The sequence below is a fragment of the Phyllobates terribilis genome, unplaced genomic scaffold, assembly GCF_046119375.1.
Source record: "Phyllobates terribilis strain yellow unplaced genomic scaffold, ASM4611937v1 Scaffold_2__4_contigs__length_985480577, whole genome shotgun sequence".
NCBI classification, from domain to species: domain Eukaryota; kingdom Metazoa; phylum Chordata; class Amphibia; order Anura; family Dendrobatidae; genus Phyllobates; species Phyllobates terribilis.
In genome coordinates this window covers 851,228,944-851,244,958 of record NW_027362762.1, presented here as the reverse complement: position 1 = coordinate 851,244,958, position 16,015 = coordinate 851,228,944, and the positions used below count along the sequence as shown (strand labels likewise).

The window sequence follows — 16,015 nt, the reverse complement described above, 5'->3', positions numbered from 1 at the left end:
GTACACACAGGCATATACACACACTGTACACACAGGCATATACACACACTGTACACACAGGCATATACACACAGGCATATACACACACTGTACACGCACAGGCATATACACACACTGTACACACAGGCATATACACACAGGCATATACACACACTGTACACGCACAGGCATATACACACACTGTACACGCACAGGCATATACACACAGGCATATACACACACTGTACACACAAGCATATACACACACTGTACACACAGGCATATACACACACTGTACACACACAGGCATATACACACACACTGTACACACAGGCATATACACACACTGTACACACAAGCATATACACACACGCATATACACACACTGTACACACAGGCATATACACACACTGTACACACAGGCATATACACACACTGTACACACAGGCATATACACACAGTACACACAGGCATATACACACACTGTACACACAGGCATATACACACACTGTACACACAGGCATATACACACACTGTACACACAGGCATATACACACACTGTACACGCACAGGCATATACACACACTGTACACACAGGCATATACACACACTGTACACACAGGCATATACACACACACAGGAATATACACACACTGTACACACAGGCATATACACACACTGTACACACAGGCATATACACACACTGTACACACACACAGGAATATACACACACTGTACACACAGGCATATACAAACTGTACACAGGCATATACACACTGTACACACAGGCATATCCACACACGAATATACACACACTGTACACACAGGAATATACACACACTGTACACACAGGCATATACACACTGTACACACAGGCATATACACACACTGTACACACAGGCATATACACACACTGTACACACAGGAATATACACACAGGCATATACACACAGGCATATACACACACTGTACACACAGGCATATACACACACACTGTACACCCACAGGCATATACACACACTGTACACACAGGCATATATACACACTGTACACACAGGCATATACACACACTGTACACACACACAGGAATATACACACACTGTACACGCACAGGCATATACACACACTGTACACGCACAGGCATATACACACACTGTACACGCACAGGCATATACACACACTGTACACACAGGCATATACACACACTGTACACACAGGCATATACACACACTGTACACACAGGCATATACACACACTGTACACACACACAGGAATATACACACACTGTACACACGCACAGGCATATACACACACTGTACGCACAGGCATATACACACACTGTACACACAGGCATATACACACACTGTACACACAGGCATATACACACACTGTACACACAGGCATATACACACACTACACACAGGCATATACACACACTGTACACACAGGCATATACACACACTGTACACACAGGCATATACACACACTACACACACACACAGGAATATACACACACTGTACACAGGCATATACACACTGTACACACAGGCATGTACACACAGGAATATACACACACACAGGAATATACACACAGGCATATACACACTGTATACACAGGCATATACACACTGTACACACAGGCATATACACACACTGTACACACAGGCATATACACACACTGTACACACAGGCATATACACACACTGTACACACAGGAATATACACACACTGTACACACACACAGGCATATACACACACTGTACACACACACAGGCATGTACACACACTGTACACACAGGCATATACACACACTGTACACACAGGCATATACACACACTGTACACAGGAATATACACACACTGTACACACAGGCATATACACACACTGTACACACAGGGATATACACACACTGTACACACACACAGGAATATACACACACTGTACACACAGGCATATACACACACTGTACACACAGGCATTTACACACACTGTACACACAGGCATTTACACACACTGTACACACAGGCATACACACACACTGTACACACAGGCATATACACACACTGTACACAGGAATATACACACACTGTACGCACAGGAATATACACACACTGTACGCACAGGAATATACACACACTGTACGCACAGGCATATACGCACACTGTACACACAGGCATATACACACACTGTACACACAGGCATATACACACAGGCATATACACACACTGTACACACACACACAGGCATATATACACACTGTACACACAGGCATATACACACACAGGCATATACACACACTGTACACACAGGAATATACACACTGTACACACACAGGAATATACACACACTGTACACACAGGCATATACACACACTGTACACACAGGCATATACACACACTGTACACACAGGCATATACACACACTGTACACACAGGCATATACACACACTGTACACACACAGGAATATACACACACTGTACACACACAGGAATATACACACACTGTACACACACAGGCATATACACACACTGTACACACACAGGCATATACACACACTGTACACACAGGCATATACACACACTGTACACACAGGCATATACACACACTGTACACACAGGCATATACACACACTGTACACACAGGCATATACACACACTGTACACACAGGCATATACACACACTACACACACACACAGGAATATACACACACTGTACACAGGCATATACACACTGTACACACAGGCATGTACACACAGGAATATACACACACAGGAATATACACACAGGCATATACACACTGTACACACAGGCATATACACACTGTACACACAGGAATATACACACACTGTACACACAGGAATATACACACACTGTACACACACACAGGCATATACACACACTGTACACACACACAGGCATATACACACACTGTACACACACACAGGCATATACACACACTGTACACACACACAGGCATATACACACACTGTACACACACAGGCATATACACACACTGTACACACAGGCATATACACACACTGTACACACAGGCATATACACACACTGTACACACAGGCATATACACACACTGTACACACAGGCATATACACACACTGTACACAGGAATATACACACACTGTACACACAGGCATATACACACAGGAATATACACACACTGTACACACACACAGGAATATACACACACTGTACACACAGGCATTTACACACTGTACACACAGGCATATACACACACTGTACACACAGGCATATACACACACTGTACACAGGAATATACACACACTGTACACAGGAATATACACACACTGTACACAGGAATATACACACACTGTACACACAGGCATATACACACACTGTACACACAGGCATATACACACACTGTACACACAGGAATATACACACACTGTACACACAGGGATATACACACACTGTACACACAGGGATATACACACACTGTACACACAGGGATATACACACACTGTACACACAGCCATATACACACACTGTACACACAGGCATATACACACACTGTACACACAGGAATATACACACACTGTACACACACAGGAATATACACACACTGTACGCACAGGCATATACGCACACTGTACGCACAGGCATATACACACACTGTACACACAGGCATATACACACAGGCATATACACACACTGTACACACACACACAGGCATATATACACACTGTACACACAGGCATATACACACTGTACACACAGGCATATACACACTGTACACACAGGCATATACACACACTGTACACACAGGCATATACACACTGTACACACACAGGAATATACACACACTGTACACACAGGCATATACACACACTGTACACACAGGCATATACACACACTGTACACACAGGCATATACACACACTGTACACACACAGGCATATACACACACTGTACACACAGGCATATACACACACTGTACACACACAGGCATATACACACACTGTACACACAGGAATATACACACACTGTACACACAGGAATATACACACACTGTACACACAGGAATATACACACACTGTACACACACACAGGCATATACACACACTGTACACACAGGCATATACACACACTGTACACACAGGCATATACACACACTGTACACACAGGCATATACACACACAGGAATATACACACACTGTACACACACAGGAATATACACACACTGTACACACAGGCATATACACACACTGTACACACAGGCATTTACACACACTGTACACACAGGCATATACACACACTGTACACACAGGCATATACACACACTGTACACACAGGCATATACACACACTGTACACAGGAATATACACACACTGTACACAGGAATATACACACACTGTACACACAGGCATATACACACACTGTACACACAGGCATATACACACACTGTACACACAGGCATATACACACACTGTACACACAGGCATATACACACACTGTACACACAGGGATATACACACACTGTACACACAGGGATATACACACACTGTACACACAGGGATATACACACACTGTACACACAGGGATATACACACACTGTACACACAGGCATATACACACACTGTACACACAGGCATATACACACACTGTACACACAGGCATATACACACACTGTACACACAGGAATATACACACACTGTACGCACAGGCATATACGCACACTGTACGCACAGGCATATACGCACACTGTACACACAGGCATATACGCACACTGTACACACAGGCATATACACACACTGTACACACAGGCATATACACACACTGTACACACACTGTACACACACACACAGGCATATATACACACTGTACACACAGGCATATACACACACAGGCATATACACACACTGTACACACACAGGAATATACACACACTGTACACACAGGCATATACACACACTGTACACACAGGCATATACACACACTGTACACACAGGCATATACACACACTGTACACACAGGCATATACACACACTGTACACACACAGGCATATACACACACTGTACACACACAGGCATATACACACACTGTACACACACAGGAATATACACACACTGTACACACACAGGCATATACACACACTGTACACACACAGGCATATACACACACTGTACACACAGGCATATACACACACTGTACACACAGGCATATACACACACTGTACACACAGGCATATACACACACTGTACACACAGGCATATACACACACTGTACACACAGGCATATACACACACTGTGCACAGGCATATACACACTGTACACACAGGCATGTACACACAGGAATATACACACACACCGGAATATACACACAGGCATATACACACTGTACACACAGGCATATACACACACTGTACACACAGGAATATACACACACTGTACACACACACAGGCATATACACACACTGTACACACACACAGGCATATACACACACTGTACACACACACAGGCATATACACACACTGTACACACAGGCATATACACACACTGTACACACAGGCATATACACACACTGTACACAGGAATATACACACACTGTACACACAGGCATATACACACACTGTACACACAGGCATATACACACAGGAATATACACACACTGTACACACACACAGGAATATACACACACTGTACACACAGGCATTTACACACACTGTACACACAGGCATATACACACACTGTACACAGGAATATACACACACTGTACACAGGAATATACACACACTGTACACACAGGCATATACACACACTGTACACACAGGCATATACACACACTGTACACACAGGCATATACACACACTGTACACACAGGAATATACACACACTGTACACACAGGGATATACACACACTGTACACACAGGGATATACACACACTGTACACACAGGGATATACACACACTGTACACACAGGCATATACACACACTGTACACACAGCCATATACACACACTGTACACACAGGCATATACACACACTGTACACACAGGCATATACACACACTGTACACACAGGCATATACACACACTGTACACACACAGGAATATACACACACTGTACGCACAGGCATATACGCACACTGTACGCACAGGCATATACACACACTGTACGCACAGGCATATACACACAGGCATATACACACACTGTACACACAGGCATATACACACAGGCATATACACACACTGTACACACACACACAGGCATATATACACACTGTACACACAGGCATATACACACTGTACACACAGGCATATACACACACTGTACACACACAGGAATATACACACACTGTACACACAGGCATATACACACACTCTACACACAGGCATATACACACACTGTACACACAGGCATATACACACACTGTACACACAGGCATATACACACACTGTACACACAGGCATATACACACACTGTACACACAGGCATATACACACACTGTACACACACAGGCATATACACACACTGTACACACAGGCATATACACACACTGTACACACAGGAATATACACACACTGTACACACAGGAATATACACACACTGTACACACAGGCATATACACACACTGTACACACACAGGCATATACACACACTGTACACACACAGGCATATACACACACTGTACACACACAGGCATATACACACACTGTACACACACAGGCATATACACACACTGTACACACAGGCATATACACACACTGTACGCACAGGCATATACACACACACTGTACGCACAGGCATATACACACACACTGTACGCACAGGCATATACACACACACTGTACGCACAGGCATATACACACACACTGTACACACAGGCATATACACACACTGTACACACAGGCATATACACACAGGCATATATACACACTGTACACACACACATGCAGGCAGCATATACATAAAAATCCATACAAACACACAAATATTACAGTACCTTGGCTTGTCTCCAGCCCACAGACACGCTCCTAATGTGGGAGACTGCAGTGCAGGGCGCGCTGTGACGTCACTTTTAGCAGACGTGCGGCCCTGTCTGCTGAGTGTGACGCTGCAGTGCAGCCCCTGCTCTCCTGCTCCCAGGCCCCTCCCACTACTGTCCTGGGCATCGCGTCGGTGAAAGAGCGTGCGCGCGCCCTTAAAGGGCCCACGACCACTTTTTTTTTAAAATTCTCCTGTTCTCTCTGCAAGGGGCCCGGGGCCCACCGGGAAATTTCCCGGCGCCCCGCCAGGCCAGACCGAGCCTGATTATAGTCATATTTTTCATTTTAAAAATTCCGAAAAGGAAAATGACCCAAAGCAATAGTTTGGGCACCCTTGGAGATTTATATGCTCGGTTAACTTTATCCAAGGTTTCAGACCTTAATTAGCCTGTTAGGGATATGGCTAGTTCACAATCATTGTTAGGAAAGGCCAGGTGATGAAAATTTCCCAGCTTTATAAAACCCAGCCTCCTCTAACCTTGTGCCAAAAACAGCAGCCATGGGATCTTCTAAGCAGCTGCCTAGCACTCTGAAAATGGTGGAGGCCCACAAAGCAAGAGAAGGCTATGAGGAGATGATAAAGCGTTTTCAAGTTGCCCTTTCCTCCGTTCGAAATGTAGTTTAAAAAATGTCAGTTAACAGTGGAGGTCAAGATGAGGTCTGGAAGACAAAGTAAAATTTCAGTGAGAGCTGCTCGTATGTTTGCTAGACAGACAAATCAGTACCCCCTCTTGACTGCAAAAGACCTTCAGAAAGTCCTAGCAGACTCCAGAGTTGTGGTACATTGTTCTACTGTTCATAGACACCTGCACAAATATGCAAAGAGAAAAACAGAGGCGCCCCTATGTGTGAATTAGCCAAGACTGGCTCAAGCCCAATACTGAAAAGGCTCATCTGGAATCGTTGTGTAATCTCAGGCACAACTCTGATGTTAGCAGACTGCAGCCCCCATCAGCAGCCCCCTGCTGAGGGTGAAGATACAGATCCAAAATAAAAAAAATATTAAAAACTGATGATCCAATAGCGCTGTCAATCCAATGAATTATTAAAAAAAAGCAATGTTTTTATTAAATCAAAAGTCTGGCAAAAAAAACATTTACATCCACAGTCAAAGGGGAGTGTTTTCCGATAAAAAGTTTTTTTAAACTGTCAAAGTTCATATATGATTTATGTGCTATGTCAGTGCCAATTGCAGTATGTGGGATGGACCATTATGCCAATACATCCTAGGATGAGTAAGCACAGGTCTAACATTAAAAATGGAGTTATGGATCGTAGCCTGTTGAGGCATTTTTTCCATGTTCATGAAAAAATTCCCACTACCTTAGAGCTTACCATAATAGAACAAATATCCGTCAGTTTTACGGATAGATATGAAAGGCCGATAAATAGAGAAAGTTATTTTATTTTTAAATAATCTACATTAGCCCCGGAAGGAATAAATGAATGTATAGAGCATACAGGCTAATTAATGGCCTTCATGGAAGAGTCATCAGAAGAAAATGTCTCCTGCATCCTCACCATAAAATTTGGCGTCCGAAGAATGCAAAAGAACATCATCTAAATAAGACTGATGCATTTTGGAAACAAGTCCTGTGTATCGATGAGGTTAAAATATAACTCTGGTCACAATGATCAAAGGTATGTGTGGAGAAAAAAGGGCACAGAATTTCAGGAAAAGAACATCTCGCCAACCATTAAGCATGGGGGTGGATCAATAATGCTTTGGGGTTGTGTTGCAGCCAATGGCACAAAGAACATTTCACAGGTAGAGGGAAGAATGGATTCAGTGTAATTTCAACAAATTATTAATGCAAACATAGCACTATCTGTAAAAAAGCTGAAGTTGAAAAGAGGATGGCTTCTACAGATGGTTAATGATCCTAAACACATGTCAAAATCCACAATAGACTACCTCAAAAGGCGCAAGCTGAAGGTTTTTACAATGGCCCTCACAGTCCCCTGATCTGAACATCATTGAAAATCTGTGGCTAGACCCCAAAATAGAAGTGCATGCAAGACGACCCAGGAATCTCACAGAACCGGAAGAATTTTCCAAGGAAGAATTAATGAAAATCCAAACAAGAATTGAAAGACTTTTGTCTGGCTACAAAAAAAACGTTTACAAGCTGTGATACGTTCAAAAGGAGGTGCTACTAGGTACAAACTATGCAGGTTGCCCAAACTTTTGAATCTGCCCATTTTCCTTTTTGTAATTTTTAAAGTGTAAAAAAAAGAAAAGAAATGAGATTTTAGAGATAGAGAGATTTATTATTATTCTTATTTTTTTTTTTTACCTAAAACACAAAGGAAATGTGTCATCTTTAACTTTAGCCCTTTTAGAAATCATTTCATCTCAATTTGCTTAACTGTTCACAATAACAGTCATTTTGACCAGGGGTGCCCAAACTTTTATATGCCACTGTATATTAGATCAATTTGCTTTTTTTTCCTCTCCTCCTGTACTGATCCTTCATTGTCAAAAATCTCCATTTCCGGATAAAATACAGTGAATGCAGATTTTCCCATTACTAATAGGAGATGGCAGTTGGTGCTCATAACGTTGTATGGAGAACTGTAACTGACGTGCCGCAGAATGTCTGTCTGCCTCTAGTTCCTTTCCATAGAATTTTAAAAGCACCAACTGCCATTTCTTATTTCAGTAATGTGAAAATCTGTCTTTTGTAACAGTCGTGAGCAAATATATCAGCAGATTAGATTGCTGGAAAGATTTTCTGTTGAATCAAATATCCATAACACAATTGAAAGGGTAAAGGACTGGTATGCCAAGAACAGTACAGCTATTCTTTTACCCTTGTTCTATTCAAAGGGTTAAAAATATTACGTTTTAGGTATGTTTCTTATAGGTTTATATAAACTTTTATTTCCAAAGGTGTCCTTTTCTGAAGAAGGCTGCGGTTCCAGATTCAGCGCAGAAAAGTATGTAATTGGTGCAGTGTGTGAAGGGGGCTGGCCTATTACTTATTTCAGTAGCTAAACCAGCCTCTTCTGTCACCACAGATACATAGATGGAGAGATGCAATGGCTAAGCTATGGAGATGAACTCTTTCTTGTGTCAAGATCAGGGCTGGAATTGATGCTGCTGATGCCTTCAAATAGGGACAACTTTGGAAGTAAAAGTAGATTAGTAAGATCTTATAAGGGGCACAGCTATAGTAGAGCGCCGCAAACAAATTTGTAGAACCTATGTCCTGTGGTCACATTGGTAGTCCTTCGATGCTTGACCAGAACCCTACAAGCCTCCTCGTCCTGCCCGCTAACTTCCTCAGTGCCTCTTTTGATTGTGCGTGTGTCACACAGACCTACCAACGTCGCGCTGCTGCTACGAATCAGAAGAAGCACTGTGTAGTAGGTAGGAGGAAGTTTGTAGAACTCTGGTCCAGTGGCAATGGTCTACTGGACCAGGATCCTGTGAAAAAATTATCTTCAGATTACACAGTTTAGCACAATGTTTCAAAGTGGACATACCCTTTAATAACTATTAAACGGAATCTGTCAGCAGGATTTTTCTATGTAATCTGACAGCAGCATGGTGTAGGGGCAGAGAGCCTGATTCCAGTGATGTATTACTTAGCTTACTGGGTGCAGCAGTTATGATAGAATCACTTTTCCCTGTAGCAGATCTAGCACAGCATACAAACAAAAGCATACAGCAGCACACTGTAAGCGCCAAGATGTATGCAGACGTTGAATATAATAAATTTGAACTACATTGCTGCTACATGGAACATACTTCTAAAAATGATGTTTTTTCGCCCATAAATTGGCCAATTCATGAGAGCCTATCAACCACGGCAAGGAGGTGTTGACTTCTTCCTTTTCTGACTGTGCACTCCTCCCATCAGCCTAAGGCAGTTTTTAATTAATGCTGGATCCTACCTGATCTTTAAATTTTGTATGGTTTTAGCCCAGGAGAGGCATGTCTGATAAATATTAGGTTTAGGGTCCCATCAAATAAAGGTCACCTTGCCATGGTTGAGGGGCTCTCGTGAATTGGCCAATTTATGCGCTAAGTACCTCCATTTTTAAAAGTATATTCCACATAGCAGTAATGCAGTTCAAATTTCATGTATTCAGTGTTTGCATACATCTTGGCGCTTACAGTGTGCAGTGCTAGGGGCATGGTTGGGACTAGGAGGCATGTGCCAAGTTGTCCTTTAATGATAATGTCATGCTGATAAAACACTGATTGTATTGAACAACAAAGCACAACCCAGTAAACATCGCTGTAATCGGGTACTTTGCCCCTACATCGTGCTGCTCTTGGATTACACAGCAAAAACCTGCTGACATATTCCTTTTAAGGAGGACTTATCTAAGACCAGAATTTGATAAATGAAGTATCTGAGAAGATATATGCAGTTTATTCTAAGCCATCAAGTTGAAGTTATAATAACTTATGTAAAATATAATTTTTTATTTTTTTTTTTGTAATATTTGTCCCTTTCCATTTTAGGAACATTAAAATTTGCTGACTAAGGAAACAAGGAAACCCCTCGATGTAGATCACTCGGGGTGGAACCAATTCTACTGTGGTGAGTATCTATCGTAGATCTGCCGGTATGACTTATAATCTTATGTTATTTGCCCATGTTATACAGCAAGTAGTGTCTCAATAAAACAGTCCAGAAATAAAGGTGTGTCTCAGGATTATATATGGGACGATATTGGCAAGATATTGAGACATCTATTTACACTCTGATGTTTTTGTGTGGCAGTAGGCATTCAACTAAGTAAGATTGGGACGTCGCTCTGCAACATTTCACAACTATTTGGAGATTGTCAAACTTTTGTGTGATATTGAGCCCTTATGAAAAGTCCACGTACTGTATCCCCCTTTCTCAGTTTTACCATACTATTAGGCTATTAAAATTTATTTGAAAAATCTACATGTGATTTAGCTTCACATCAATGATCAGAAATGCAAATAATAATAATTTCACAGCAATGCATTTTGAAGGGGCTGCACTTATTTCCTAAATTTGATTGCACCAATGTTTGATACCTGAATAGTTAACATTTGTGTTAAAAGGAACCTGTCAGTAATGAAAAAAAACAAAAAACAATATGTACAGTTAGGTCCATATATATTTGGACAGAGACAACATTTTTCTAATTTTGGTTCTAGACATTACCACAATGAATTTTAAACCAAATTCAGATGCAGTTGAAGTTCAGACTTTCAGCTTTCATTTGAGGGTATCCACATTAAAATTGGATGAAGGGTTTAGGAGTTTCAGCTCCTTAACATGTGCCACCCTGTTTTTAAAGGGACCAAAAGTAATTGGACAGATTAAATAATTGTAAATAAAATGTTCATTTCTAGTACTTGGTTGAAAACCCTTTGTTGGCAATGACTGCCTGAAGTCTTGAACTCATGGACATCACCAGACGCTGTGTTTCCTCCTTTTTGATGCTCCGCCAGGCCTTCACTGCGTTGGTTTTCAGTTGCTGTTTGTTTGTGGGCCTTTCTGTCTGAAGTTTAGTCTTTAACAAGTGAAATGCATGCTCAATTGGGTTGAGATCAGGTGACTGACTTGGCCATTCAAGAATATTCCACTTCTTTGCTTTAATAAACTCCTGGGTTGCTTTGGCTTTGTTTTGGGTCATTGTCCATCTGTAGTATCTGTAATATGAAACGACGACCAATCAGTTTGGCTGCATTTGGCTGGATCTGAGCACACAGTATGGCTCTGAAGACATCAGAATTCATTCGGCTGCTTCTGTCCTGTGTCACATCATCAATAAACACTAGTGACCCAGTGCCACTGGCAGCCATGCATGCCCAAGCCATCACACTGCCTCCGCCGTGTTTTACTGATGGTGTGGTATGCTTTGGATCATGAGCTGTACCACGCCTTCGCCATACTTTTCTCTTTGCATCATTCTGGTAGAGGTTGATCTTGGTTTCATCTGTCCAAAGAATGTTCTTCCAGAACTGTACTGGCTTTTTAGATGTTTTTTTAGCAAAGTCCAGTCTAGCCTTTTTATTCTTGATGCTTATGAGTGGCTTGCACCGTGCAGTGAACCCTCTGTATTTACTTTCATGCAGTCTTCTCTTTATGGTAGATTTGGATATTGATACTCCTACCTCCTGGAGAGTGTTGTTCACTTGGTTGGCTGTTGTGAAGGGGTTTCTCTTCACCATGGAGATTATTCTGCGATCATCCACCACTGTTGTCTTCCGTGGGCGCCCAGGTCTTTTTGTATTGATGAGTTCACCAGTGCTTTCTTTCTTTCTCAGGATGTACCAAACTGTAGATTTTGCCACTCCTAATATTGTAGCAATTTCTCGGATGGGTTTTTTCTGTTTTTGCAGCTTAAGGATGGCTTGTTTCACCTGCATGGAGAGCTCCTTTGACCGCATGTTTACTTCACAGCAAAACCTTCCAAATGCAAGCACCACACCTCAAATCAACTCCAGGTCTTTTATCTGCTTAATTGAGAATGACATAACGAAGGGATTGCCCACACCTGTCCATGAAATAGCCTTGGAGTCAATTGTCCAATTACTTTTGGTCCCTTTAAAAACAGGGTGGCACATGTTAAGGAGCTGAAACTCCTAAACCTTTCATCCAATCTTAATGTGGATACCCTCAAATGAAAGCTGAAAGTCTGAACTTCAACTGCATCTGAATTGCTTTGTTTAAAATTCATTGTGGTAATGTCTAGAACCAAAATTAGAAAAATGTTGTCTCTGTCCAAATATATATGGACCTAACTGTATATACAGCTATAGAGGTAATCTGCAGATAAATAACATTTACTTACCGGGGACGTATTAGTACGCATATTTGCGTACTGCCCGTTCAGTGAGGGCTGCTGCGCTGAGCCCTCACTGAACGGAGCACATGTCAGCTGATTTTTACAGCTGACATGTGCCCGCAACAGCCGCGGGTGGAATCGCGATCCACCCGCGGCTGTTAACATGTTAAATGCTGCTGTCAATCTCCGACAGCAGCATTTAACGCGCGCTTCCGGGTAGCGCGTCATAAGCCCCGCCCACCGGCGACCCCGTCACGTGATCGCGGGTCGCCGATGGGTGGGCATGACAACCCAGGGTCTGCAACAGACGCCTGTGGTTGTCATGATCTTGTCGCTATGAGCGCCACCTAGTGGTCAGCGCTCATAGCACAGGACCATTTCTGCTGCATGCAGGGGACCTGCTCGTCCCCTGTATGTAGCAGAGGCGATCGGATAGTTGCTGCTTCTAGTCTCCTATGGAGACTATAGAAGCATGCAAAAAGAAAAAAAAAAAGTTTTTAAAAATATAAAAAAAAATAAAAAAATATAAAAGTTTAAATCACCCCCCTTTCGCCCCATTCAAAATAAAATATATTAAAAAAAAAACACATACACATATTTGGTATCGCTGCGTTCAGAATCGCCCGATCTATCAATATAAAAAAAGAATTAATCCGATCGGTAAACGGCGTAACGAGAAAAAAAATTCTAAACGCCAGAATTACGTTTTTTGGTCGCCGCAAAATTGCAATAAAATGCAATAACGGGCGATCAAAACATCGGATCTACCCCAAATGTTATCAATAAAAACGTTTGCCATCAACCAGCCCCAGATCACGAAAAATGGAGACGCTACGGGTCTTAGAAAATGGCGCCATTTTTTTTTACCAAATTTTGGAATTTTTTTTCACCACTTAAATATAAAAGAACCTATACATGTTTGGTGTCTATGAACTCGTAATGACCTGTAGAATAAGAAGGGCAGGTCAGTTTTAGCATTCAGTGAACGTGGTAAAAAAAATAAATAAAAAACAACTGTGGTATTGCACTTTTTTTGCAATTTTACCGCACTTGGAATTCTTTTCCCGTTTTCCCGTACAGGATATGGTAAAACTAGTAATGGCGTTGAAAAGTACAACTCGTCCCGCAAAAAAATAAGCCCTCACATGGCCATATTGACCAAAAAATAAAAAACGCTATGGCTCTGGGAACAAGGGGAGCAAAAACGAAAATGCAAAAACGGAAAATGCTCCGGGGCTTAAGGGGTTAATTGGAAGTGTGGCTGCAGGGAAAAAATGAAGTTCTATTCTCCCTGCAGCCGCTAGCTTCCAGTCATGGGGGCGGTGAACAGTCAGCGCGCTGTAATCATTCTCCCTGTTCCTTGAAGGACATCCTGGTCTGCACACACTGCACAATAGGATGTCCATCCTGTAGTCAGGGAAGTGATTACGGCGCGCTGACGGTTCACTGCCCCCTGCACCGCCCCCATGACTGGAAGTCAGCGGCTGCAGGGAGAATAGAACTTGTAAATAGACTGTCATTTCCAAATTGACCACCACGGATGTTTAAAATAGTAATAATGTGCAGATTACCATTACAGCTGCAGATAAATGCGGTTTTCCCTTTTTGTGGCTGACAGGTTTTCTTTTAAAATAAAACATTGGCATTGGGAGAACACAAACCTAGCTGAACGTTTTATCAGTGAGCACTGGACCGATCATTGTGGCATTTAATTAAGTATATTTTCCTTATATATTGTCCACTGTGTGTAGATGAAAATGCAAATATATATCACTATCTGCAGGATATGCCATAAATCTCTGATAGATGAGGGTCTCACTGCTAGGTTCCCTGAGCCCCGTCATGCCTGGTGCCACGGCCGCTGGGAATAAAGACGTGGCTGCCTGTCTCTCTGGATACAATGGCGCATGTGCATGCAGCTGGTTTTTATGGAACTCCTATAGAAGTCAAGGCGCACAAGCACGGCCACTTTTCCACTGATAGTGGCCAATGCACCCAACGGTGCCAGGACCCTCATGTATCAGCCATTTATTGTCTATCCCCCACAATCTAGGGATGGCTGGAGACCCCCAGATTGTGTTTTTGTAATGTGCATGAGGTCGCCCTCTGGGGTAAATTGTTAAATGTGATCACTCCACCTCTGCCGAGTTCTCCTAAAAATAAAAGATGACATTTGCTGAATGCGGCCAGATCTGAAACTCTATCTCTGCTCTGATATAAGGGGACT

At 42.2% G+C, this 16,015-nt stretch overlaps 1 protein-coding gene across 3 annotated transcripts in view; it reads left to right on the top strand.

Moving 5' to 3' along the window:
- The window catches only part of FAM222B (family with sequence similarity 222 member B), a 187,816-nt gene that overhangs the window by 67,736 nt on the left and 104,065 nt on the right, over positions 1-16,015 (top strand). For all 3 annotated transcript variants that reach the window (XM_073667885.1, XM_073667890.1, XM_073667887.1), the window contains exon 4: positions 11,480-11,558. The gene's annotated coding sequence lies outside the window, so the exon portion shown is untranslated. The remainder of the gene's footprint in view (positions 1-11,479; positions 11,559-16,015) is intronic.